The following is a 25,604-nucleotide window of genomic DNA, read 5'->3' on the forward strand; positions in this document are numbered from 1 at the left end:
CACACACACACACACACATATATATATATACACACACATACAAATATTTATATATATTCCTGATGCTATATTAGGTTTCCTCTTAAGTATATCTCTATATCTGCACTTTCAAAACACAAACAGGGAGGAAAAAAATCATATCATCCGTCTCCATATAAGTAATTAGATCTAGCCAGAGAATAAGAGGCAGAAGCCAAATGTATATGCCGATATGGAGTTTATTGACAGGAGAAATTCAGGACCTTGGACAGCTGCCACGCACGCTCCCGTGCTGAGCTGTAAGCGATTCTGATGGGAAACCAAATCCGCCACAGCAGTGCTGATGAATGTGTGACATAGGGACGCTTCCTCTCACTGATGCTGATGCTTCTGCTGCTGCCTCTCTCTTCTTCTAATACAACCTGCAGGAGCAGCAACAACGCCGGCATGTGTTCTTCCCTGTGACAGCAATACTGGCTCCTTCCGCCCTCTTCCATTCACTCCCTCTCTATCTCATCTGGGAGGATTCTCTCACTTTTTGTGACTATCCTTCCCAACTCATCCTCTTGCTGAGCCCCCCTCCCTCCTCCTCCTGCTCCTTCACTCGGTCTCCATCCCTCCTCCTCCTTCTCCTCCACTCTCTTTCACTCCCTGGCTTCCAGCATCAGCGGGGGAGAGTGCAGGTAGTGTACCTTAAAAGCACTTTCTTTTCTATTGTGGGGTCCTTGAACGGTGGAAAGGACTCCAAAAAAAAAAGAGACAACCTTAAATTTTCCCCCCAGGATCGAGAGAACAATACATGAGGAGATTTACAAATAAAGCCTGAGTCCAGGAGGCTGATTCCCATGTGTTATGTTCTCTTTCTTACAGTTCATACTTTGCCTGGCTTTGTGTGGAATAAAACACGTTTCTCTATCTGTCTGGGAGGGGAGAGAAGAGAAAGACTCCTCTGGGTTTCCAAAGACTACGGAACTGGCTGCACTCGTAAGTAGGAGAGAGTTTCTACCTTTGCTCTTCTGTAAATGTGCCTTGTGATTGTCAGGAGTCAGTGCTGCTCATAGATTTGTGACTTAGGATGCTTTGTGATTTCCAGGAACTTGTTTTTGTTGGTGCTACTTACATTAGTGTTAGATCAATGTTCCTAAGTCACAACAGGATACAGAACATACTGTGTTTTTTTTTTCCAGGCTGGAAGTTTGACATTAATAGTGCAGATAGAGCAGGAAGTAGTGTAAATAATTATAACACAACCCAAGCATTTTTTTCCCATCTTCTGTCGTAAACTATAATACACGACAAAATATTGCTATAAACTGATCAATAATCCCTCTTGATGCACAGTTATTTGCTGAATGCCTTTCAGCTGTGCATAGGGAAAAAAAGGACAGAGAAAGAATGTATTGTGTTTAGAGCTGAGAAATCAGGGGCGGTTAGTCTGGGCCACTCCAGCTGTTTTCCAACTACAGGATCCAGCATTCTTCCAGCTGCCAGGTGATGTCAGGGAATAGTGGGAGTTGTAGTCAGCCGGAGCTGGAGGGCTGCAAGTTGTATGTGTCTGCAATGGTCACTGCCAGCTTTGACTTGTCAGATGTTACACTGTGTCTTTATATTAACTTAGTAAGGCTTGTCCCAGAGAGTCAAGGGGCATGTCCATTCAGCATTATAAAACATCAGCGTTTGGAAAGCAGTTTGCCACATTGAATTCATGTTAATAGAAGCCTTTAAATCACTTGTCAGAGCTATTCGGGGTACAATGGTGATATAGCCATATGGTCAGAGCACCTGGGCTTGGGGGGTGGATAATTGAATGTCTAATATAGTATCATAACTATTGGAACATTGCATCGCTGCTCCATCCATGTCTGATTGTGTTTGCATTCATCCTGTAAGACATAGGGCACAGTCAGGAGTTGCTGTCCCTTCAGTTACATTACTTTTAATGTACCAGTCAACCTTTGTTAATTAGAACAATGGCCATATATACTTACCTTTTTTAAGTGCTTACTCTAAATAATTATAATGTAAACAGCCAAGCTATTGATTGCAGTCTAATTAAATTAAATGGCGTGTTACTTTGCTTTCAGAGTGTCTAATCCATTATTTTGGAAGCAAATGGCCTCCTAAAGTTAATAAACATTGCAGCAATTAGCTTCTATAGGAAGAAAATTCTTAGTCTTAACTAAATCAGTGGATATATATATTTATTTATATATATATATATATATATATATATATATATATATATATATATATATATATATATATATATATATATATATATATATATATATATATATATATATACACACACATAATAAACTTTTACACTGTATATATATTTTTACATTATTTTTGCTCAGTGGGGTATTTGGTGTTAAATGTATTTTTTTTTAAAGTTCTTCAATATTTTATATTTAAAGTTTTACATCAGACAAATGTCTTGTTCAGCTCTTCAGCTAGAAGTAACTACATGTGACAGGACATAGAGTGTTCCCTGTAAGTGCTTTAAAGCCCTTCATTAAATTTTTATCATTTTAAATTTAATTCTCCCATCAAAGGGATATAGACTAACATTTCTTGATTGGTCTACAGAAAAAGTTGAGAGGATTTTTAGTTTGGAAACTGCACTTTAATTTGAAAAAAAAAAAAAAAAAAAAGACAAAGAAAGATTTATTGTTGGTGATTGTTATTTAAATAAAAAAAGCCAAAAAGTTTATTTTTCCTTCTTTGTAGACACCAATGTCGGTTGCCGTATTAATATTATATAGTATTAGTATACATATATATATATATATATATATATATATATATATATATATATATATATATATATATATATATATATGCTACATTATGGCACAAGGTTAAACACATTCCACCAAGGCCTATAGGCAAAGCAAAAGCTTAATTAAATAAATTTTCACACTCCACTTTTAGCTCTGATATATGATGCATGTGGGTAATATTATAAAATAATTATTATTATGTGTATTACTAGCAAACAAGCACCTCTGGCATCTTAATATTGTATGAATATGACCTAGATTGCTGCCCCCTGCAGTAAGTTTGTTAACTGTTGCCCAGTATTGGACTGTTTTGAACACACTAGAAGCTTAATTTGGAATATAGCCATTTGCAAGGGGGAAAAAATCAAAAATAACATTTTCTTTTTTTTAATCAGGGGAAGTTGCTTTATAAACTAGAGAGGAGAAAGTTGCTTGTATCAGCAGTTCTGCGTTTTATTATGCAATTGTTCTTGTTATTCAGATCAGATAATGGCCCGATGAAATACATAAGCAGTCTTTGGGGAATGAATGATTAATTCCTCTAACGTGGTGCTTACTATAGGAATTCTTACTAATAAGGTATACCTGTATTTGCTTACAGTTGCAGTTGAGGGGAAGGCAAATATGCTAGTCTATTCTTTTATACTTACCGTGCAGAAATCTGCTATAAAAACAACATATGTTGATGACAAAAGCATATTATTGTTGGATATTTTTTTCCCTTCTAATGTTTGTTAAAACTACAGATTTTAATTACTGAATCCAGTTGATACATTGTGACTGCATTTGCTTGCTCCCAGAAATTGCTGCCCTGTACAAGCTTAGCAGTAACATTTGTAAACAGTGTTCTCATATCCTGTTTACAGGGAAGGTTTATTATGTTGCTTCATTCATGTAGATGGCTAAATGACTATATGGCTTTGCTACCAATGCCAATACTACCATTTATTTTTTGTTGTTATCATTTTGCTATTTATTTTGCCAAGCACTGTATGCTAACATGAATGCATTTTATCCAACGGCTTGATCATATTTATCCTTCACCCAAGTTCTTTTTCCTGCAGTTCATGGATACACATTATAAATAAACTGCCTTATGCAGACTCAATAGAAATACAGTAAGTTATTGATGAATTCATATTAGTGGCTTTGAAAACATTTATCGATAGGTAACATATTCCTTGTGTCATTGTCAGCAGTTGCTGTATCAGGTAATTGCCTTCATTGGCATGTCTTTGTCCTAAAACACCTATTTATCAATAGTGGCAAAGCATTGTTAATACATCCCCTTATGAAGTTGATTTAATGGTCTGTATAGCGACCCTATCATCAATCCCGCTTATGTTTTTTTAGACCACATGCAGAATTGTAACAGGTAATAAAAATGTATCTATTCTGCAAAAATAAAATTACCATGGGAAAGAACAGTATGGAGGAAACTGGCAGTGCTTTATTATTGGAACTTTAAAAGTTAATGCATGCAAGTATTGTAATGTAAAATTGATAAAGGCAGTATAGGTCAGGCTTATAGGTACCTGTACATTTTCTGTCCTGCAAATAGTCACAGACATGCTTTACACACACACACGTACAATTGCAAAAACACAAACAAGCAAACAAAAAAACCCCACACCAATACACAATAATATTTTGTTTGCTAATATTCCTTTAAATATACAGATGAATGAACAAGATGTTTAACACTTTCACTCCTAGAGTTTCCTGATATAAAACACATGACGCCTCATAGAGCAAATGTTAATCTGCAAAATAAAACCCAGAATGTTTCCGCATTGTTCGCATTTAGGACATAGATTCTATGGCAGGTGGCACACAAACAGTTAAATTATAATACCCCCTCAAATGGCTTTCATAAACCTAACATAAATCTCTGCATTGTTTACATGAATTTCTCCATTTAAATCAGAACATTTATGACAGGTTTCTTTTTCCTTTGAAAAAAAAAACGGGATTCACTTGTTTCGAAATTCTACACTTTGCACTTACAGAGTATCCTGATTTAATCGACTATTTTGTTACATGTGTTAGATGGTGCTGGTCTAAAAAGGGCCTTATTCCCAATGCCCTATTAAACATTGTTTAGATAATTATTCACCCTACAACTGCTGTAATCGATGGTATACACAATATTTTCCATGTACAGTATATTGATCACTTGGCATATTTCAATAAGAAGATTAACACACCTGCAGGCTGTATATATCATTTCTTTCTTGTTTCAAACGGCGAAAAAACACTTGACACAGTTAAATGTTCTAAACATACATTTGACTAATGGACCGATATATTGTAAGCATATGGCTTTCTGGTGCCTGTTATTGATAATTATTCTGGCTGCATCTGTCTTGTATATGTTATTATTTCCTTTTATAATTAAAATGTATTTTAACATGATGAGTGTTATATCATTACCAGACTAGCCGATAAGTACTATACAGTCACCTGTGATGTAGACCCTGGGGTATAATGGTACACATGGGTAAATTACGGGAAATGAGTTATAGATACTTTGTGCTTTTAGTTTTAAGAGATGAGATTACATTTCAAATAATCTTGTACAGCCAACCAAATCTGGGGATAAAAGTTTGCAGAAATATGACCCAAAATACCCAGTTGCATTAAAGGAAACATGTAAAATGAGTGCTGCCAAAGTGTTTCCATGCGGTAGGATGGCTATCAGACATTTCCCATGATTATGGAATTGATTATGTGGTGTCATAGAAAGAATTCTGGGCCTGGACTAGAGCCAGTGCAGACTTCTTAAGGGACTGTATCCAGTCAATGGCCTTGAGGCGACAAATTCGTTTTAAACATACTCCAAGGACAGGCAAACTGAACACTCAAGTTATGTCTTATTAACAACTTAGATCATGTAAGCTGAAAAAATCTGTAGGCTTCAGTGTTCCAATCCTATCTGCATTTTTTTTAGGTGGAATAGGAACTTCTGATGTATTAGTTAGTACTGCTTTCACACAAATTGGTTTTATATACGCTAGATCAGAGATCCGTTCTCAGTCCACCATACATTTCCCAGTATTTACAAAAGTGTACTCAGAAACAATATGTCAACACTCGTACAGTGTACAGCATTGTCTGTGCTATACAAATGAGTTCTCCACCGATTTGTTTTCCAAAAACAATAAATACGCTTGTTCTTTAGCTTCATCTTTATCTCCATGCAATAAAACACTAACATATTGTTTTGCCACATACTGGAACTCCTTAGGTATTTCTGTAGACTACACTTGGCAAGAGCACACGGCAGAATGAATACTCCTGCATCAGTGATTATTATGATCACAGATTCAAATTTGTAAAAAGAAGATCCCACTTTACCCCACGTATTGGCCTGTACAAGCACTAAGCAATGAGGTAATAAATGTATTTATTTGTTGGGAAGTTTACCGGTTTATATAGTAATGGTGTGCTATACAGTGAAATCAGAAATGTAGGTTAGAGTAGGTATAACTAAAAGAATCTAAGGGAAAAAAATATGAAACATTCTCGGGTTTTCTCACTTGACCTTGCAAGTGAATAATGTTATGTACTGTTTCTGGCACATTTATTATTTTTTTTTTTGCGTTAAGTTTCTCCGGTGCAAAGACAACCAAGAAAATTCTTTTAGAGTCAAGCAAGGTTACCATAAATGGAATGGAATTCATTATATGATATGGCCCATAGATAGCATGTCATTGCATAGTAGTAGAGGTTGCAAAATCACTTATGTCTATCAAGTTAAACCTTTTATCTAAATGAATAATATCTAACATGTAGGAGATTTAGAGGAAGGTAAAACTTATAAAGCTGTCTCCGGTCAAAAGCTAAAACATTCCTTCCTGACTCCAGGAAACCTTGTATATTTTTTTTACTTTCCAACCAACCAACTTTTTTGGAACTATCTAATGTATCTTCCAGTGCAACCATTTCAGGAAGAGTTTTCCTTAACTTCAAAGCTGTCCCTGTGAAAATACAAAGTTTAATACCTTTGTAGGAAATCTCCATTTCTCTAATTGTGCTGGATGCCTTTGTGTCCTTTGTGTGAAAAAAGATCATTGTAAGGTCTTGTATAATTATACATAGTTATTGTAGCAACCCTTGTGTTCATCTGCTCATGTATTCATAACTGAGATCGTCCATACCCTTTTGTCAACACAGTTACTCTTAGGGGCCGATTCATGAAGCTCGAGTGAAGGATTCGAAGTAAAAAAACTTCGAATTTCGAAGTGTTTTTTGGGCTACTTCGACAATCGAATGGGCTACTTCGACCTTCGACTACGACTAGGAATCGAACGATTCGAACTAAAAATCGTTCGACTATTCGACCATTCGATAGTCGAAGTACTGTCTCTTTAAGAAAAACTTCGACCCCCTACTTCGGCAGCTAAAAGCTACCGAAGTCAATGTTAGCCTATGGGGAAGGTCCCCATAGGCTTGCCTGAGATTTTTTGATCGAAGGATATTCCTTCGATCGTTGGATTAAAATCCTTCGAATCGTTCGATTCGAAGGATTTAATCGTTCGATCGAAGGAATAATCCTTCGATCGTTCGATCGCAGGATTTGCGCTAAATCGTTCGACTTCGATATTCGAAGTCGAACGATTTTAGTTCCTAGTCGAATATCGAGGGTTAATTAACCCTCGATATTCGACCCTTCATACATCTGCCCCTTAATGTCCCTTTTGTGTACTAGAGACCAAACCCATACTGCATATTCTAGATGGGCCCTTACTAAACCTTAATGTTCATTGATACCACTGACTAACATTGCTGGCAACAGCTAAGTTTATTATCAACATCTACAGTACCTATAGGTATTTTTAATAGAGTATCTGAGTCCCATTAGAGTTATAAGTAGCTTGCATATTTTTATATCACAAGTGCATGACATGACATTTATCATCACTGAACTTCATTGGTCCAGATCGTCAATTTGAAAGCCATGATGACACAGCTAGGATTGATGCATTTGTTCTGCATCATTTTGTGTCATTATCAATAGCCACCACTAAGTCATTAATAAAGAGATGCAAAAAAAATTGATACAGTGACAGGTAAGTAGATTTCATGTATACAGTGGTTGTCTTTTTGTCAACCTTCATTACTATGTTACAATGTTTCCATAAAAATTAACTTAATTTTTTAGATGGCCTACCCTTGGTAAAAGCAGACCGGTGACTAAATATGATGTATTCTTATAGACATTCATAGTGCATCCCTTAATGTACGATACATGCAGAGCCCACTTCTATCTGGGGTGTGGTTGCTCTCTGCCACCTCACACTAAAATAATTAATAGCATGTAAAGTGCAAGAAAATCCAAATTGCATCCAATAATTGTGAACATTATGCTAACCTTTAACTAGTGGCCTCTTTGAGTTTTGATGTCTATTCTATCAGGCCCTGAAGTCTTGTTTCTTAAGAGATTTAGTACCATATCCTGTATTACTGAACATTTGTTTGGCTAAGCATCCTGTATTACAGTATGAATCTTGTAGTTCTGACCTATCTAATGCATTTATTGAGGGGAAAAATCTTTAAGTGCTGTTCTTTACTTTAAAACAGTTGTTGTAATGTAATGTAGTCCAAAATCCCTTCTTGCATTCAAACTACAAAGGGTTTCTGCTGACTCTTCTTCATCCTCCCTCCTAAAACAGTTGTATTATCATGACTGAGGTGCATTATCTGATGTGGCTTGTTCCATTTAGGATTTTTCCCTGCTGTAGCTTGGCAGAAGGTGAGGGCTGAAAGGACTAATAGAATGTATACGGGCACAACAAGGATTTAAAACTTGTGTTCCACCTGGTGCATGGTGCTAAATGAGGGATTGGCAGCCTCCAATCCTTAACCAATGCACCAAGTGGAACACAAGTTTTAAAGGCCAGGGTGTGCTGGTGATGTTGATTATTGTATCTATAGTTAGGCTGGAAAAACTAGCCATTATAGATTGCATGCACACGGACGTGTTTCCAATCTACATTGCCAGTGATGTAGCAATGTATGTAGTGCAGTTTTGGGCTCCAGTTCTTAAGAATGATATTAATGAGCTGGAGAGAGTGCAACTAAACTGGTTAAAGGGATGTCAAAACTAAAAGGGTAGACTATCAAGGATAGGGTTATTTTCTCTGGAAGAAAATGCTTGTGACGGGACTTAATTACTCTTTACAAGAATATTAGAGGACATTAGAGACAGATAGCGGGGAATATTTTTACCTATAAGAATGATCAATGCACCAGAGGCCACCCCTTCAGACTACAAGAAAAGAAGTTTTATTTGAAGCAGCGTATGAGGTTCTTCACAGTGAGGACAGTGAGGTTGTGGAATGTCCTGCCAGATGTTGTTGTGGTGGCTGATTCTGTTAATTTTAAGAGGGGTTTGAATGGTTTCTTGGACTTGGACTTAAACTCACATTTTGATGAATATGCCACTTAGTATACATATCGGTTTATACGATTTATGTGAATGTATGGAGGGGGTCGGTGTAAGTGTGTGTGTGTGTGTTCATGATGTTTCATTTGGAGGAATTGAGCTTGATGGAGTTTGCTCTTTTTTCAATCCCAAAACAAAACCATGTCACTTAAGGATGCACCGAATCCAGGATTCGGTTCGGGATTTGGCTGTTTTCAGCAGGATTTGGATTAGGCCGAATCCTTTTGCACGGCCGACCCGAATCCAAATCCTAATTTGAATATGGAAATTATGGGCAGTGAGGGAAGTTACAAAACAAGGAAGTGAAGATTTTTTTCTCCTTCCCACCCCTAATTTGCATATGCATAGGCAAATTAAGATTCGGTTGGGTATACGGCCGAATCTTTCATGAAGGATTAAGGGGTTCGGGCGAATCCAAAATAGTGGATTCGTTGCATCCCTAATGTAACTGTACATATGCACATTAAATGCCATATCAAATTCATAAAATACAAAAACACAATAGGGTTTATTTATTAAGCTAAGTTCACTTTGCAAACTACCACATTTGTTTACCCACAATGCAACATTTCCCCAGACTTCTATCATTAGTCTGGGCACCCCTAAATAAACTAACATTGCCTCAAGGCAAACACAAGTTTAGAAAAACATGTAAATGCAAGCAATTTTGTGCTGTGCACTTTCCATATGCTGTGTTTGTATTATTAAAACAGTAGCTGTGCAATGGCATTATACAGTAAGTGTATGTGAAGCACAGTTTTGTGCAGATAACACAAGCTGTTCCCAACATATACACTACAAAATGTATAAATAGGGTTATTTCTAAATAAAAGTTTCATCAAGTCTTGGAATGACAATTAACCACAAATGAAATACCACACGTGCTGTGTTGGTACAAAGTTTATTGCAGAGTTCATATATATATTATTTATTTACATGTTCAAAGACAGACCGCATGAGACAATAGAAGATATTTATTTATTTATTTTACCCTGATACAGTGACTGATGCATTAAAGTTTAAATAGCCTATAAAGTGTACACTGCTTGCCTACTGTATGCACTAAATTGTCCTTTAAGATGAGCCTGTTAGAACTTATTGGGCACTAAAAAGATAAAAAGAAACACTGCTGAGTTTTCAATAGTGAGAGACTGATTCTTTTTTTAGAGCTTTTAGGAATATAAAAGGGGCACATTAAATATATTTTTTGCCTGTCCAATACATTTGTACCAGTTTTCTCTGTAGTAATTATGACCTTGACAATTTTTCTGTGCATGTGCTGTCTGTTGCATTTCCTGGAACATTTCTACTGTATGTCAGTCTGGAACTCAGAGATTTATATTATGAATATAGATACTTTCGGCACAACTCCATTTAAAAGGGGAGGTGATTTGCTCACTAACCTTCATACTTGCTGACCAGATATTCTGCTTTGCAGTAATGAGCCCTAACAAGGGTGAAAACTAGTATGCAGATGGGTCTGACTCAGCATTTGTCCTGACTGTACTTCAAATCCCTTTATATTTTCCTCATCTAATATAATTTTTTTATTTTGCACAGTGTATCTATTTACCCAGTTTTTATTTGGATACTGAACTGTTCCTTTAATAAACTGCATGAATGTTAAAGAGTAAAACATGGCATGTTACAGATGTCGCAAGGGAGGAGAGGATTAATGATATTGGCATACTGCAACACACATGACTTGCTGCTGCCATCTCTTCCAAGAAAAGCTTAGACCTGATATACCTATGCATATATGTGGACACTTTTCATGCCTCCCGTTTTTTTTTTATTAGAATGTTTTTATTAAAGGTTCTGCTTAGAGTGACGGGCCAAATACAGTAACATTTCAGAAAAAAACATTTCAGAACAACACTGAATTATGGGCTATAAATCTATGTTTGGAGTCTTGCCAAATTGAATATTCTAAGCATATTCACCCTCAACTTGTTGACATTTTGTAACAATGTACTTTTATTGTATAAACCTTTTCTTTTTTTTCTATAGAACACATATTACAGCTTGTGGATGTTATTTCCCCTTATGAAAAAATATGATAGTGACTTATATCCTATAAAGGGCATCGTTTTTCCGTGTTAATTGCTGTTTGGTATCTATCACTGACATATCCCTGACTCAATTGAAAACACTGGTTATTTTCTCCTGTTTTATTATAAGCATTTGTATTAATTGACATGAGCAGTTTGTTGTGTTATTATTAAGAATATTCTTTGCTTTCATTTAATCGCTAATAGCAAATGTGTGAAGTCATCCTTGTGTATCTGCATGCATAAGTGTGCATGTGTGTATATGTGTGTATGTGTGGTATTAACATGATGCCAGTATCATGTGAAAAAAATATATTAAGCCAAATCATGGATACAAATGATCTATAAATATATCCACTCCAGTTTGTAAGTGAGACAGCTGGGAAAGCTGAAGCATTCTCATTTTTGCACATGTAGAATCTGTAACATGCTTGGCTCTGGATAATAATTCTAGTAGCTTCACAAAGCATTTGATCTGTCTCCTACTTCAGACAGTTTGGGTAGAAATAAGTTCTGTTCTGAGGCTTAATCCTGAGGCTGTCAGTGGTAAACTGCCAACTAATTGACACATCACAGGAGTAGGAATCTTGTCAAAGCAAGGATCTTTTCAAAAGATGTTGGGGGTGGGGGATTTTTTTTATTTTTTGCAGTGCTGCTGTATTACATTCAAATTAATGTCAAAAGATACTCCCCATTTTCAGCACAGTCAGCTGTCTCACAAAAGATTTACACAGTATGCCTTTGGTGTAACCCAAAATCATTGGGTGAAAGGAACAGATATTTTGCAGCAGAAAAAAAATCTATTTTATATATATATAAAAAAAAAAAAAAAATATATATATATATATATATATATATAATTGTGATTTTGTTGCTATTTTTGCACAATAATAAATTATATTCAAAAATTACAGCTGTGTTTATGGGCAAACCAAGTCACCTGTCCACTGTGAATTTTGTAATTATTTGCTGCTTGACCGCTTATAACCATTAAATATATTTAGAATGAAGTGCACACGGAGACAAAGTTAGTGCACCATTTGTATATATATATATATATATATATATATATATATATATATATATATATATATATATATATATATATATATAGCTTGGTTCTGATCCAGCCTTTGGTCAGGCCCCCACTGGAACATAACAAAGCTTCAAAGATATGAAAAACATGGCAGTTAAGTGGGATGGTTCTAGCAATTTTCCAGACTACAAATAAACACCCATCCTTGATTCTTATGCTGCAGTCTTATTTTATGTAATCTATGTGTTAATTTTTATTTTAATCCTATACATGTTAATGAACCTACTTTCTTAGGTAGGTAGATTAGTAATCGTGATTCCTAACTACCACAGCAAAATGCTCAGAAGCAGTGATGGGCGAATTTGTCCCTTTTCGCCACGAAATTCAAAAATTTCTGTGAAATTTATGAAATAGGTGAAAAAATTGCGAAACGGCAAAATGGACGCTGGCGACAATTCCGACGCTGGTGACTTTTGACGCACATTAAAGCCAATGTGCGTCTGTTTAATGGTCACTGAATTTTTGTGGCAATTTCACAAATATTTACCAGTGGCAAAAAAAACCATGCAAATTCGCCGCAAATTCTCGCCTGCCGAATATATTCGCCCATCACTACTCAGAAGCTACCCAAAAGAATTAACAATCGTATTTTAAAACAGCATACTGCATTCAAAACAATACAATTAAAGAAGCTTGGAAAAAAATTACTGAGCACTTTTAACTATGTTAACTTCAAATAAGGGCAATCATATATATTTGTATAAGACAACTTTTTTGGTGATAATGTTTACAACATGGGTTCTGCTTTCTGATCAAAAGGTATATTTTGTTAAGTTCTCTTTTCTCAAAGCTTCTTTGTCACTATACAGTATCAAATGCTATACCGGGCATTTGTCATTTTCTTTTGTGATGGCTCTTAACAAATGACAGTATATCAGATAGGTTTCAGGAATGGAAAGGATTGAAGCACAAAAGGTATCTTTTAGTTGGGTAGCTACACGGGTAAGGAGAGCGACCAATACTGATTCGACCTGCCTATAGTGATGTCAAGATATCTTTGTTATTTCAGATACAATGGAAATCATTTACTTCTGAATCTGTGAGATTTCTGAAAGTTTAAACTATAAATCCTCAAGCTCTTCTATGGGTCAGTAAGCATGGTGATGAAACCTCGTGACAAAACATTACGTTACATTGTTAGTGAATCTAAAGATACTTTTTTAAGTTTTGTAATTAAATTAAAACATCTAGAAAAGATATTAGGAAGAGTTTGGTGAACACAGTTTCAAAATACAGTATAGGTATGATTTGATATCTCAGACAAAAAAAAGTTAAATGATAAAGATTATTATCATTTAGTTATTGTTACAGATGGGGTATGTGTTTTGTACTTGTAAGTCCATATCTGTAATAGCATGGAATATTCAGTGCCTGTGACACAAGGATATGGGTCTCAACACACTGTTGGCAATGGGTTTGAATCTTTCTGGAAGCTTCATAACAGTCACATGTGAATTTTCAAACCACATCAGTACATTGTAATCTGTTATTTATGCTTTATTAACTGAGATTCGACAAGCCTAACAGGGAAAGAAATGAAATAGTGAAATAGCTGAAAAATGTGTGAATTTGCGAAACGGCAAAAAATTTGCGAAACGCCGCAGTTTTTGACATCGGCGTCCGTTTTTTTGGAGAAAATTTGCCGGCGTCCATTTGTTTTGACACCGGCGGTTGCCTTGGACTGGTACAGAAACCCAAACCATATTGTGTAGCATTTCCAACCTACTTTTTAGTTCTCCTTTAACTGGCTTTGGGTGTATAAATTCTTGTTTTAATGATGGCCTTATCCACTATAAACATAGTCCTTTATCATCTTTTGTGCCCCCCCCCACAGCTATTATGGTTTCTTTTCATTTAACATTAATAAGCAAGTTTAAATTACAATGTACTGTATAAGCTTTTGAAGTCAGAATTATTTTTCAAACTATGATCAGTGATAATGAAAAGCTAACTCCATACCTACACCGATATATCTCATTATATATTGGAAACTTGGCTCTGTATTTACTGTATGTGGTTATAACTGTGGATCAGGTGGTATATAAATGTTAGGAAATGAAGAAAGATTGTAATTGAATATTGCTACTCAAATTTCATGGTTGTGGGTTGTAAGTTAAGAGAAATAACACAATTTGACAGATTTTTTAGATTCTGCAAATTTCATTATTTGCTAAAAGATGCAATAAAACACCCTTAAATAAGATTGCTGGGAATTATGATGTGACACAGAATAATATTTAGAATTCTTGATGATACTTTTTATTACTAAACACTCTGAATGGAGGCTAGAGGTTGGATCCATAAAGGAAATTTAAAAAAAGCACTGTGTGCTATGAGTTAATAAGGAACATAAATAATCGTATAAACAGGGTGTTAGAGCTCCTTAACGTCCTTTGGAGTTACAGACAAGCTTATTAGTGATGGGCGAATTTGTTCACCAGATGCGAATTTGCGGCGAATTCCCGCGATTCACCACCGGCGAATAAATTTGTGAAACCGCCACGAAAATTTGCCAGCGAAAATTCGCCGGCGTCAAAAAAAAATGGACCCCAGCGCCCGTTTTTTTGGGATGCCGGCGCAACTTTGCCAAAAACGGACGCTGGCGTCCAAAAAAAAAAAACAGACACCGGTGTCAAAAACGAGACACCGGCGCCGTTTCGCACATTTTTCGCCATTTTGTGAATTTCGCAAATTTTTTGTCGAAGGGAAACGCCCCAAATTCGCCGAACACTAAAACTTATCAATTGGTTTCTCAGTGGACTGATAATTAATTGTATTTGCTTCTCCTCTGCTTGGTAGAACCGAGAAGTGCCAGCAAACGCTAAAGTGAAACTGGTCTACTTTTTAAGAAAAAAAAGTGTTTGTGTGTGTCTATCCCATAATTCACTGTAAAGTCTTTCCTGAGAGCAACAATAAAAAAGTAAGCTCTCATTGCTGCCATATGTTTAACTACCACAAACTCTTGTACCAAGGAAAACGTATCCACAACTTGACCTAGACCTCATGGCGCTGTGCAAATGGTGTACCAAGATGTTTAAATAAATAAAGGAAATTTGTTTTAAACCTTAATTTGGAAACAAGCGATTCTGTATGAAGAGGGCCCTGGAGTGCGTTGTCCAACCAATACTCTGCAAGTTGTGGATGCGTTTTCCTTGGTGACTCAGGGTGGCAGCACCTGGGTCACAGCACAACCTGGGTAAGATCTCTTGTTGAACGTGATGTGAGGGGAGTTTATACCGCTCCAAATTTACTAGCGTGAGCAGGCACGTCTCAGGGGCTGCTGCCGCCTAAGGCAGCAGCCCCAAAGCCGCCCCTCCTCCTGCTCCACTCTTCTAACTACCAGCGTCGGAGCGGGTGGAGGAGGGGCCGCATCGCTAGTGCAGTGAGCGCTATTGCGCTCGCTGCGCTAGAAGAGCCGAATTTCCGTTTTAAAAAACGGAAATTCGGCTCTTAAAGTTACCAGAGGCGGCTTTTTGCCGCCCCTGGTAACTGGCTGCTCCGTGCCGCCTGAGGCAAGATTCTCATCTTGCCTCATGGCCGGAGCGGCCCTGAGCGTGAGGTCCGGGGCTTGGGGCACCCGGGTCACAAATTTTGAACGGTGAGCGAGTGCTAAACCTAGAATATGTACATACCAGGAATTGTGGCCATAAATTGTGAACTGGGAGACTTCCTACTATAGCGCCAGGATTTGTGTTTACACAAACTCTTGTAGTCTTAAATCAACTTAAAGGGATCCTGTCATCGGAAAACATGTTTTTTTCAAAACGCATCAGTTAATAGTGCTACTCCAGCAGAATTCTGCACTGAAATCCATTTCTCAAAAGAGCAAACAGATTTTTTTATATTCAATTTTGAAATCTGACATGGGGCTAGACATTTTGTCAATTTCCCAGCTGCCCCTGGTCATGTGACTTGTGCCTGCACTTTAGGAGAGAAATGCTTTCTGGCAGGCTGCTGTTTTTCCTTCTCAATGTAGCTGAATGTGTCTCAGTGGGACATGGGTTATTACTATTGAGTGTTGTTCTTAGATCTACCAGGCAGCTGTTATCTTGTGTTAGGGAGCTGTTATCTGGTTACCTTCCCATTGTTCTTTTGTTTGGCTGCTGGGGAGGGAAAGGGAGGGGGTGATATCACTCCAGCTTGCAGTACAGCAGTAAAGGGTGATTGAAGTTTATCAGAGCACAAGTCACATGACTTGGGGCAGCTGGGATATTGGCAATATGTCTAGCCCCATGTCAGATTTCAAAATTGAATATAAAAAAATCTGTTTGCTCTTTTGAGAAATGGATTTCAGCGCAAAATTCTGCTGGAGCAGCACTATTAACCAATTCATTTTAAAAAAAATATGTTTTTTCCCATGACAGTATCCCTTTAAAGATTCTAGTTTGACAACATTATTATAAATTGGGATATATATTTACCAACTTTTTTCCAACCTTCTGGGAAATATCTGTTATTTTTAACCAAAATTGGTGAAAAACATTTATTTTAGCATTTCTCCAATTCTCATACTTGATCTTTCCAGCAGATATTATTCACCAGTTTAAAGCAGTTTAGTTATTTTGTTTCCTTTGCAAGGTTTTCTGTGTGGGAAGTGATTCGTAAGGATGACAAAAAACATAAACAATTAATTCAATGACTTATAACTTTCCTTCATCATTTGCAGGTTATTGCAATTGCTAAATATTGCTGAAAAGATTCCTACATGCTTCAAACAATTGTAACAATTCTTCATAAATCTGCTCCAATTCATATAATTTTCCTACATTTGTAGGTATGTTTTATTTGCACAAAGGCATGAAAATGTGCAACTGAAATATATTTCTCATATTCTTTGTTACTTCTTGAATTGTCTTTCTAAAAGAGACAGAAGAGAAGGATCAATGAGAAGAGTATTATGGAGATTAAAGAACTGATTAGTGGGAAACAGCTGTCATTGTTGGTATGTTTTTGATGTTACGCGCTAGTACAGAAGGATTTTTCCACCCTTTTTGTATCATAATGTTTTTTAGGCAATTCCATTAATTTAAGGACCTTAGTTCATCAGGAGAAAATATTTTGTTTTGTTGCAATTAACTGTCATTTCTAGTTTTATCACTCCATAGGTGGTCTAATTGTTGAAATTAATTGTGCAACCTATTGCTGGACTACATATTTAAAATGAGACGCATATATGCTATGTTAATACTTCTTTACTAATAGATTTTACATAGTTTCATATATAAGTCCTGCTGTTTTTTTCATTTGATATAAAGAATGCATATAAATATAATGATATAAAAATGTTATTAAGGATGTCATACCTTCCTTGAGATGAAAATTCATACATAAACATATTGAAAGAATACAAGCTTTGAAATCTACCTCTCCATAAAGCCCAGCTTTGCGTTGACTTACTGGTTCTTCAATAAATAAAAATATCTATCCTTTTATTATTGCATTAGGTTTCATATTTGAAGATTCCTTCTCCATTGTTAACTGTTTCCTTATGCCTTCATACCACATCCTCGACATCAGTGATACTGAACCAGTGGCTTGTGAGCAACATGGGACCCCCGCTTTACATAATGCAATTCTTTGCTGAGCTTATAACTAATAATATTTGCAGCTGGAGGTGATGCACAATTCGTTCCGAAAGCCTATTTTACTGCTAAGTATATCATTTACTGCATATTATTTCACAGCTTCATAGATGTCTTTAAGATGAGGAGACATTAGGGGGCAGATTTATCAAGGGTCGAAATCCAAATTTGGAAAACCAAAAAATTCAAAAAGACCAACCGAAATTAAATCAAAGGTTTTTTTTGCCGATTTCGAACTAATTCGAATTTTCCAAAGAAATTTTGATTTTTCAAAGTCCACTAGATTGACTCCGAATAGGTTTTAGGAGGTCCTCCATAGGCTGAAACAGCAATTTGGCAGGTTTTAAATGGCGAATAGTCAACGTCAAATTTTTAAAGAGACAGTACATGATAAATTTCAAAATTATTTTCAAATTCAAAACAATTTTGGACTATTCCTTAGTCGAAGTACACAAAAGTTAGCTCAAAATTCAAATTTTTTAAATTTGAATTTTCCCATTGACCTTTGATAAACTTTGCTCCTGCTTTATTTTGTATGTTTAAAGTAGCATTAATATGTTTGTGTGGTCTGTCTAGTTGTTTATACTGTGTATATAAATCAGGGAAATCTAAGATGGGCTTATAAACCTAAATATAAACCTTTGTATTCATGAATCCATAAATGTAAAGGAGAAAGCTCCTTTAAAAGTCTTGACCAAGAAACTCAGTGGTCCAATGGCTTTCCTTGGAATAAGTTATGTGAATGAAAAGAGTGATTTTCCGTTATAAATGGTAGGACTAATTATTCTGACAGGCTCAGTCGCTTGATGAAAGAAACAGTATTTAAAACATATTAAGGCTTAGTTTAACAACAGGGGCATGTCACCAAACTTTGTGTTATGTATAATAGAAAATGTAACTGCCATACCTTGGCTTTTTTCTGGTATTTGTGGTTGCAGAATGACAGATAGACAGAGTGACAGATAAGCAAATGAATAAATACAGTATAAGAGAAAGAATAAACCACTTTGTAGTGTGTGTAACAATTTTTTTAAAGAATAGCTCTGTATGTTATCATTAGTGTCTGTTTAGAAATGCAGACTTTACAGTTAAATTAAAATGAGTACAAGACATTTCCTAGCAATAACTCTGTTCCGGCAAAAAAGTGGTATAATTAAGAATAACAAACAGTGCACAAGCTGATTTTAATATATTAAAATAGCCTTTCAGGCAGGGTAAGATTAAATTTAAGCAAAACGCATAAGTGGCTCATAATAGTTAGCCTGGGGAGATGTTCACTTCAGGACTGCCAGTCTTCAAACCTTGAGGGGAATTCCACAGTACAAAATAGCCATTTCCAACTTATTTACATGTGGATTTTTTATTACTTTTTTATTTTTTGGTCATTGAATTACTTGGCTTGTTAAAATCCATATACAGTATATATATACCAATCTGTATGGCGTAGCATGGCCTTTTAAATGTATGTTTGAGAGCAGAGAAACAACCAACCATAGGGAATACATCAAAAATAAGTAATGAGGAAACCCCAAGTTATCTGAATAGAATGCTGTGCATAATTAAGTACTTTAGAGCTCCTCATGCAAAATATATTATACTGTAGGGATAGACAAATAAAGATCTCATATGCAATCAAGGGTGCTTTTAAGTGATTAATTAAAAAGATATACAAAATGTAAAAGTTCATTATTAAACGATTTTATCTGAATTCAGTCTCTGCCAATTTAGAAACTGTGAGCCATTTCAAAATATATTACAATATGAAAATGCAACGTTAGTATTTATCTCACAGCATAAATACAATGTACTGACTGAGGATAAGCATAACACAACAGCTTTCTATAGTCTTGTAATTATATCTTGAATTAATTAGAATTTAATTGCAATAGCATTATTAATTATCTTAGATTTAGACTGTTGTATATTGTATGGCTGTATCGATTAACTGCCTAATTTTGATTTATTTATTTAGAAGCCCTTGCTATATGGGAACTATTTCAAAAGGTAGCTGCACTCATTTGAATACAATCAGCTTTAGTAAGCATGATGTTCTGTGTGCTTTTACAACAACAAAATAAGGGAACACATTAAAACGTTTCAATCTGGCCTTTGTATTTAGGTTGTAACCTTGGACAACACATGATACAAACTTGCAAAGTACACCATGACTGTACATCCAGCATCAATTTTAATGAAAATGTTATACTAGTTACCTATATGAATAAAGTGACATGGTGGTGCATATAATGCCCATTGTATAAAGGGCATATTTGTGTTGCTGCATAAAACACAGGCGAAGTAGAATGAGAATATGCATCAAATACACATTTTTTGGCTGAAAGCGCCAATCTTTACTAGTGACATGTGGATTCCTTTTAAACAAATGTCAAGCTACATAGCCACCTTCAGATGCTTCTCTGTTGGTGGAGAATACAACTCCTGTGTTATGGTTCTATGTAAAATGTCTACATCAAATTTGCTCTGTCTCTACTATAAATCTTGTTGTGGGATTGCACCACAGTATCTTACCCACAATCGACAAACAATAAAATAATGTTATGTGATGTTTAGGGGGTTAATTATCAAAAGTTGAATGAACTCAATTCTTTATAACTTAATAAAAAACTTGCATGGGAAAAAACTCGAATCAGTGGGTTCAGGGTTAACAACCCAAAAATTCAAATTGAATCGAAACTTGAATCGCTGGAATTGATCAGGTTTTAAAGAGAAAGTCACCAAAAAACCTTGAAACAACATGAAGGCTACAAACATCTTCAGATGGATCTAGGGACCTCTGCCATTGACTCCTATAGACCTTGAAAGGTTTTAAATGGTTTATTTTGTATTCAAGCTATTTCCATGGTTGGAGTATAAAAAAAACTCAATAAATTTGAGGGTTTTTTTACCAGAAAAATTTATTTTCGACCAAAAAATAACCTTGAAAACTCAATGGAAAACAACTCATGGAAAACAACTCAACCTCTGATAAAAATCCTCCTTAGTGTCAGTATATTTCCTATATTAGTACAGGTCCTGTTATCCAGAATGCTCAGGACCTGGGGTTTTCCTGATAACAGATCTTTCCGTAATTTGGATCTTCATGCCTTAAGTCTACTAGAAATTCATTTAAACATTAAATAAACCCAATAGGCTGGTTTTGCTTCCAATAAGGATTAATTATATCTTAGTTTGGATCAAGTAAAAGTTACTGTTTTATTATTACAGAGAAAAAGGACATCAATTTTAAAAAATGTGGATTATTTGGATAAAATGGAGTCTATGGGAGACATCCATTCTGTAATTTGGAGCTTTCTGGATGTCGGGTTTATGTCTGGATATAGTTTTTATATCTTGTAGGAGACTAAGATCTACATTTGACATTACCAAACAAATTATAATTTAAAACTAAGTGTTAATTGAACCGTACTTTTTTTTTTACCTCTTGTGCATTTTTCTATTTTTTTTTCACCTCTGTAAGGCCTCTTACTCTCCTGCTGAGAAGCTTCAATGCATTTTTATTTTTAAATGAGAGCTCTAAACTTAAAAAACTGCCAGACTGGGCAGTTTTATGCTGTTGCTGGGTCCACTTGGGACCAGGCTGGAACTGTTATACTACTTGTAACTATCATCATTCTTTTTGTTGACTGTTGCAATTGGAACATTTCTGTGGAAAGCTGTGTGATTAAATCATGCCCACAGCAAAATAGTCTGAGTCTGGAGACTTTGAATCGCTTATTATATTAGGAAAGCAGATCAATAGAAAGAGAAACAGAGATAGATAGACAGAGAGAGAGAAAGAGGGAGAGATGATAGATAGATAGATAGATAGATAGATAGATAGATAGATAGATAGATAGATAGATAGATAGATAGATAGATAGATAGATAGATAGATAGATAGATAGATAGATAGATAGATAGAGGGGTTGTTAGCCTAAAAAGCAAGTTGGTCATATGATAATAATTACTGCAAGAAAGTGTAAGTTTAGAAAATATATAATATAATATAATTTAAACTGATCTTTGAAAGTACTTTTTATATTAAACCAATAAAATGTACATATATACACTTTACATGTCATTATGAACTTATAATGCACATCTAATATGTATACAGAAAATTTGCAATTAGCCTTTATATTAAATATTTGGAGTTCTTGAAATATTTACCTTTCTGTTTTTATATAAAATAATTCTGAAACTAAATTTGCATTATTATTTTTATTATGCATCTGTTTTTTAGAGCTCCACCAATTTCCTGCCTGGCTTTCTCTGGGTGTCTCTGATTTTTCACACAATCTGGTAACCTTTAAATTGTCCCAGAGGAAGCAGTAAATAGTTTTAACTGCAAACTGGAGATTGCAAAGCAAACTGCAATACACATTAAAATCTACACAAAAATTAAGAAAAATACCATATGCAAAAAGCTTTAAATCCCCTTTTAATTACATAGGCAAACCACCAATACAACCAATAAAACCAATATTTATTCCAGAAAATCAGATATTTCAGGAGTAATAATGAGTGAATTTGCCTTGTTTCACTTTGCAGAACTATTCACAAAAATATTTGTGAATATTGTGAATATTTTTCTTAATTTTTGCTAAACAGCAAAAAATCGTGATACGCATTAAAGTCTATATACTGTAGTCTATGAGCCACTTTTTTATCATTCCAACTGCACTACAGTCAATGACCGTTTTTTTCTCAATACACATGCATTTTTTCCCAGAATGACATCATCCCATTTTTAAATTCCATTTTTATTTTCAGCAGAATAATATATGCATCCATGTTTGCCTATTTTTATAGATTATATAAATTTGTTTACAACCAATTCAAACTAACTGTATGCTCTACAAATTCAGAATTGATCCATTTTGTGTTACCATGTCATGAATTATGAATCAGTAATTGCAATGAATCCATTCATTCCAAAGCAAATTTGCAATATATTTCAAGAAATGTCACATAGAAACAATTATCCTGATTTATGATGCATAGTTGACTTTATGACTTGAATATTTTAAAAAATGATAAGCAAATAAGCACATGCATATACTTTATATATATATATATATATATATATATATATATATATATATATATATATATATATATATATATATATATTTAAAACATAAAGTAGCTGGCAACTAAAAGTAGAACCAAGACACTGAATGAAGGGCAAGCAAAAAGCTTGGTCACTTTTTTGGTAGGTGCTCTCAGAATCCCAAGAACTGGCATTGTAATAACTATAGATCTTTATTTAGATACAAATAGGACATGTAACATCTTATACATTTAATGACAAAGCATTTAATCATAGTCTATGATTAGGTGCTTTGTCACAGAACACATAACGCTATATGTCCTATTTATATAAAAGATCAACAGTTATTTTGCAATGTCTATTTCTGGGATTCTGTCAGCGCCTACTAGAAAATCTTCTATGGTGTTTCCTCTCCTCGAGCTGCAGGTCTGGGGATGTGCACCACATGTAAAGACTAGACTATTTGATACACACTACTTTTTAATAATACATTAATTACATTAATTATTTCATTTACATAATGAGCCTGCAAATGAAGTTAAGAAAATGTGCATGATCATGCATGAAGGATGATCAATGATTATACATGTAGTAACAATATGAAAACTGGAAATGGAAATCCATGGGCCAGATTTATTAAAACTCTGGTTGATGTTTTTTTCACCGATTAGAGAACAAACGTGCATTGTGAATATACACACATGTATTTTCTGAAATCTGTCAGTCAGGATTTATTAAAGAAAAATTGATGGGTTTCTATAGAAGCCAATTGGATTTTTCTTACACACAATTTTAATTATTTCCGCAGTTCATTAAAATATTAAAGATTATCAGCCTCATAGAAAATGAATGGAAGAATGTGATTATTGCTTGTGTTCAAGTTTTTGAAGATATACTGACATCTATCATAATCTTGTCTTTCAATGCTATTTCCGATTTCACCATAAATGTATTTGACCAATTCCTTTACATTACCTATTTGATTCGCTGTGTTCCTCTATGAGGAGGATTAGTAGTCCATTAGCATTAGAAACTCTAACCGAAATGTTGGCAAAACAGTTTGGGAACTTCAAGTAACAATTACTTACAAAAGCAGAAAGCAATCAACATGATCTATAGGTATCTTTTAATGTACATTAATAGTTTGAAGTTTTAGTATCAGTAACACTTTAAATAAGGCAGTACTCAAGGAAAAGAAAGCATGTAACACTTGGGGGGTTATTTACTAAGCTCCGAATGCAAAAATCACAAAAAATGCGTGATTTTTTTTTATAAAACTGGGCTTCTAAAAAATCACAAATTTTTTGGAATTTATTAAACCTCGATGCTGGAAAACTTTGAATCTGAAATTCCAGCATCTCAGACCTGTTGAAGTTACATATAAGTCGATGGGAGAAGTCCCAATGATTTTATTGATCTGCGCTGGGTCTCGTGCCAAACCCCAAAGTTTTCTGAGGTTTTGGGCAAAAATAGGAGGTTTCGGGTGAAAACTCCGGAAAAATCGGGAAAATCAGGTGAAACTTCAGAAAAAATCGTGAAAATCTGAGTTTTTACCGGAAAGCAAATTTTCGGGAAAATGTAATAATAAATAAGCGTTAAAAACCCGAGCGGCTTAGATCGGAGTTTGTAGCAGACAATATTAAGATAAGTTTGGACCTTGATAAATAACCCCCTTGGTGCTAGGCCTTGTTTATGGCAGCCTCTCTGTGCTCATTCTTTTGGAGACTTATTTTGGTGGTAGGGACCCCATATGTTCTAAAATATGTGTGTAAATGATTCTTCTCTTTTCTGCTGCCCTGTCCTAGGTGTGAATCGCTATTTAAAGTATCTTTGCATATATTTTCTGAAAATGCAGGGTCTGTAGATATCTATAAACCATTCTTACATTCTTCTGTAACTGTTTTTTAGTGATGTTGGCCACAGACTGCACCTTCAGATCAAGATATGGCATAACCAATTATTTTATTTAGAAATACTTTTGCTGTCCATGCATCTGATGCTATTTTTCTTTACATTTATAATAACCGCAGCTACCTGTTATAACTAAATCTATTTTTCATACGGATTTGCTTAAATTTATTGTATAGATTTTCTTTCTTAAACCTGATCTTCCATTTCCCTTACTGAACTGCCACAGGGTCTGAATCCTCTTTGTTATGAACAGATGCCAAATTTCGATTAGATGATGCTGCAGAGGTAGCATCTTTTGCAATTTTGGATGCCATACTGTACTTTGAAGACCATCTTCAGCATTACATTATACAATTGTTAAAAAATCACTGACTTCATACTATTCCATTGATAGACTATAAGACTATCATTTATTTGTATTAGCTGTTTTCTTGGTGTATTTTTATGTCAGTTTCTCCCTAGTCCTAGTCCCCAATGCTCAATATAAAATGTTATATGCAACAGTAGCTAATATGATGTCACATAAACTATATTGCCCTTTATCACTTTACAGCTCAATTTCTCATAGAAGTTAAATATTTTACTTAGGCATGATTGGTCTTTCATAAAATAATTCTAATTCTTTGTAATCATGTACTGTATTGTACATGCTCATTAACTCTGTTGATTGAGCACGTTGCCTTTGGGTAATCTTTGAC

At 35.0% G+C, this 25,604-nt stretch overlaps 1 protein-coding gene across 40 annotated transcripts in view; it reads left to right on the top strand.

Moving 5' to 3' along the window:
* The first annotated feature begins 251 nt into the window (after window positions 1-251).
* ptprd.L (protein tyrosine phosphatase receptor type D L homeolog) overlaps window positions 252-25,604 on the top strand; it is a 955,323-nt gene continuing 929,970 nt past the window's right edge. For 18 of the 40 annotated variants that reach the window (XM_041563907.1, XM_041563920.1, XM_041563906.1 and 15 more), the window contains exon 1: window positions 694-963. The gene's annotated coding sequence lies outside the window, so the exon portion shown is untranslated. Of the gene's footprint in view, window positions 663-693; window positions 964-25,604 lie in introns of those variants that run through there. The other 22 variants (XM_041563974.1, XM_041563977.1, XM_041563980.1 and 19 more) reach the window with 5 other exon arrangements.

Source organism: Xenopus laevis, chromosome 1L (genome assembly GCF_017654675.1).
Source record: "Xenopus laevis strain J_2021 chromosome 1L, Xenopus_laevis_v10.1, whole genome shotgun sequence".
Taxonomy (NCBI): Eukaryota; Metazoa; Chordata; class Amphibia; order Anura; family Pipidae; genus Xenopus; species Xenopus laevis.